The following is a 4,023-nucleotide window of genomic DNA, read 5'->3' as shown; positions in this document are numbered from 1 at the left end:
ATCTTTTTTCACCTCTTTTTATTTTCTATTTTTTGCTGGTTCCTCGTCCCTTTTTGTTCAAAATTGTAAAGTTTTCTTTGTTTAACTTTAACCTTCTTGTAATATAGCTAAACCTTTTTCATGTCACCCTTTTTCTTTGTTCTTCCAAAATAGAAAACCTATTTTTTATGTCTTTCTTCGTATATATCTTTGGGGTAGGGCCCACTTGTGGCTGTTTTTTTTTTTTTTTTTTTCTCTTTTTTTTATCTAATCCTTTTTTAGTGTGGGCTCCATACCCTGCCCCCATATTAATGCCCCCTTTATGTTGGGAATGGGGCCCTAGCATTTTATAAACTTTTTTTCCTTATATATGATTTGGGGTTAGGGTTTCCCGTTTTATTTTCCAAGGTCTTTTTCTTTTCCTTTTGGTTTAAAATTACGTTTCCTAAAGTATTTGGGGTATGGGACGATATTTCTTCTCTGAATCGACTTCATAGCTTTATTGTTTAAATTCCATTTTTTTATGTATAAATCCAATGAAAAGTTCTCGTGCACTTTTGGAGACTTGGATAGACACGTTATTATCCTTTTTTTTTCAATTTTGGGGTCGTCTCAAAAAATATTAAAATAAAATACCTGGGTTTATGTTTTTTTACCCCTAAAAAATTTATGAAAATGTAAACTAATCGGGGCAAACCCACCCTGGGTACTCCCCTTTTACTCGTCGCCTTGTAGAGTGCTTCCCTCTAATTACGGTTCTCACCTGTCTTTCATAAAGAAAGTCTTCCATCCATTCGAGGAATTTGCCTTTCTCTCCACCTAGGTGTTTTAATTTCCATAATAGTCTTTTATGAGACATCTTATCAGATGTCTTCTTCATGTCTAAATACACACAATCCACCCAGCCTTATCTTTCTTGTAGTATTTCAGGAACTACGCATGACCTTCCTTCCCTAAAACCAAATTGTTTATTTGATATCATATCGTGTTTTCCAAGTACTTCAACCCATTGTTTCCTAATTATCCTTTCTAACAGCTTGCACACTATACTAGTTAACGAAACTGGTTTAATTTAGAGGGTTTTGTTTGTCGCCGTTCTTGTATAAAGGTGTAACATTGGCAGGTTTCCAGTCGTTTGGTAGTTTTCCTTGTCTCACTGAATTTTAGAATATTAAGAATAACGGAGTACATGTCAGTAGGTCTTTTATTTCATTCTTTTCGAGTGTGATATTTTCGATATTCTGATTTACTTTTGTACGGTTACTTGCCATTTCAAAGTATGGGACCAGAACAAACACTGACTGAAATTTCTCATTAAGGATTTCACACATTTCCTCTTCATTAGTATGAAGCCAGTCTCTGATGGCGCTAATTTGATCTCTACTTTTAGTCTTACTATTTATGTAGTTAAAGAAGGGCTTTTTGGTTGGTTTGTACATTTATTGATTATATACTTTTCAAAGTCTAATTTCGCCTCCCTCATGGCTTGGGGTTTCTCATTTCTTCATATTTTATACCTTCGTACGCTGCCTGAGATCCCTGTCTTCAGAAACCCTTCTCCAAAGGAGCTGTTTGTTTTCTCTCATTTTCTTCCATTTGTCATTGAACCAGTTTTGGTCATTTCAGTTTTGAATCTTGATACAATTTTTTCTACTTCTTGTTTACGGACTTACAAAATTTAGAATACTGCATATCAAGGTTCTATTCGTCCAGGAGGGTTTCCAGCTTATTCCATCAAAGAAATCTTTAAGGCTTCTTTAATGACCTCTCTTGTAATTGTACTTTCCTTTTCTTGCCTTACTTACGATGAGTTTTTCCTGCAACAGACAGTATTTCAACTTAATTACCACATGATCACTTTTTCCTAGAGGGCAGTACTCCATATCCTTAATATCACCTTTATGCTTTGTATATATTAGGCAAGCATAGGCGGTCTATCTAGCCTTCTTATCCTGGTATGATCTGTTACATTCTGGAAGAGACAAAATTCATTTATGACTAGTAATTTTGCATTTCACGAATCTGGCTGAGCTTTGGAATCGAAACATTTCCCGTCAATTTTGCTATTAAAATTCCCTGTTATAAGAATTTCTTTTGCGTTAGTTTCTGAAAGTTGTAGCACTTCTTCCAGGCTCTTTAATGTTTCTTGAATAAGTTTTGGGGTAATTTTGTTGTAACCACACCAATGTACTACGTAGCATGTACACTGTGATTATTAATATATTTACTCTGTTTGTTTCTACTCCAATTGCCTTTAGCTCTACTATGGGATCTTGTTGAATCTCTATCTCCTTTATAATAACTCCTTCCCTTGTTGCCTCCCTCCATTTCCATTTACCCTATCTTTTCTCCAATATATGTATGTCTGAGTCCTAATGTTACATCGTCTACGGAGGGATCCAGTTTGGATTCAGTGGTGCATATTACTTCTGGTTTATTGCCTTCATTAATTGCATCTAGTTCTTAGTAACTTAGAACATAAACCATCTATATTTGTATAAACTATTTCTACATAATCTTTCGGCATTCCTTTGGGCTGCAAGGATTATGATTGTCTGCCTCCACATTTTGGTTCCTGTAGTAAACTTGTTTTGCTTGGAGGCCTCTCATCCTCTCAATGAACAAGTTTTTTTCTTCTTCAATCCATTGTTCGTTTTTGTTGTACCTTTTCCATTTTTTCTGCAGTATTTCTCTGTCATCTTTGGTCATATTTCCTGTTTGTTTTGTTAACGCCTTGGGGATTAACTTTAGCATTGTTACATTGTTTGTGGTGAAACGTTCTATCGGCGTAGAACAGAGCTTGTAACGCAAATTCATAAAAATTCATTATATTGAATAAAGCGTAGGATCTCCCCCATATCATAGTGCACAGGATTGCCCGATATTGCCCCGGGGTTTGCGTAAACGCCTAATAGATCTGCGCTCCAACGTTCGAAAGGTTATTCGTTCAATCAGCAACTTTGAGTCGGTGTGACCCGCGGTTACGTCCGTTAATTATGTAGGATTAGGGTTTAAGCTAGAATCCTTATTCGCTTATTAATCACAACTTTCTCACCCTCTTGAAGTCACTTGCATGTTTTGGGTATATCCCAAGCATTTGTGTGATTCGTGATAATTTGAATATCCTTAGGGAATGTCGCGAGCGCCCTCACAGATACGCAGAAAAGAGCAGGTTGTTTATAGTTTTTTCCTGGCTCGATCCCTTCAGTCAATGCACGGCATTTTGGGTATAGGATCCCCCCGTCGATGAAGTTCACACGCAGAGCTAGACATGTACCTCGGCAGTTCATATTTCTGACCCAAGAAGATTTGCTTGCTAAAAGGTTGGCGAATTTTTTTTTTCACGTCACCATTCATTTATGCATACTTTCTGCTGCATATCATTATATGTGGTAGTTGAAATAATTTTATAGAGCTATCTTTGCTAATTTACTTCAGTTTTGTTATAGTGAACGTTAATATTCGTGTTTGTGATTCATTCTCTATGTGAGGTCACTCTCACGTTCCTCTCATTAAACGCTAGCTGTCACTCATACACGCTACACACACACACTCACCTCACTCATCCCCGCAGAACAAAAGAGACTGAATCCTTTTCATTAATAGGGTTGGTTGCTGTCTTAGTGCCGGCACAAAGATCTATGTATCTCTTTAGCCCGCAATTTTGTCAGTCGTGACGAGTGACTTGTACATGATGTCCAAATTACATTTATTTCTTCTCTGTGTGACGACAGTGGTTCAAGTAAATCCTTGCAGATTGCCATTGTCATTTCCCTTATCTACTCTAATATCTATCAGAAACGGTTTTGGGAGTTCAAGCCAGGTCCATGCGGATCGCTACTGAAGTCTCCCTTTTCTATTTTCTTCTTCATCTTTGTGAAAATAAAACACAAAATGAAAAAAGACGAAAATAAATAAAAAACCAACATTAAAAACTGCAAATTTTTTATATATAACCGGCTTGTGGTAGTTAACACCCCCTCTTCTCTGTTGCCTTTCTTTTTCTCTTACTCTGGCCCTTACGCGTATGATCTGGTTCCCCGA

This window comes from Penaeus monodon, chromosome 17, assembly GCF_015228065.2.
Source record: "Penaeus monodon isolate SGIC_2016 chromosome 17, NSTDA_Pmon_1, whole genome shotgun sequence".
Taxonomy (NCBI): Eukaryota; Metazoa; Arthropoda; class Malacostraca; order Decapoda; family Penaeidae; genus Penaeus; species Penaeus monodon.
This window is presented reverse-complemented; position numbering follows the sequence as displayed.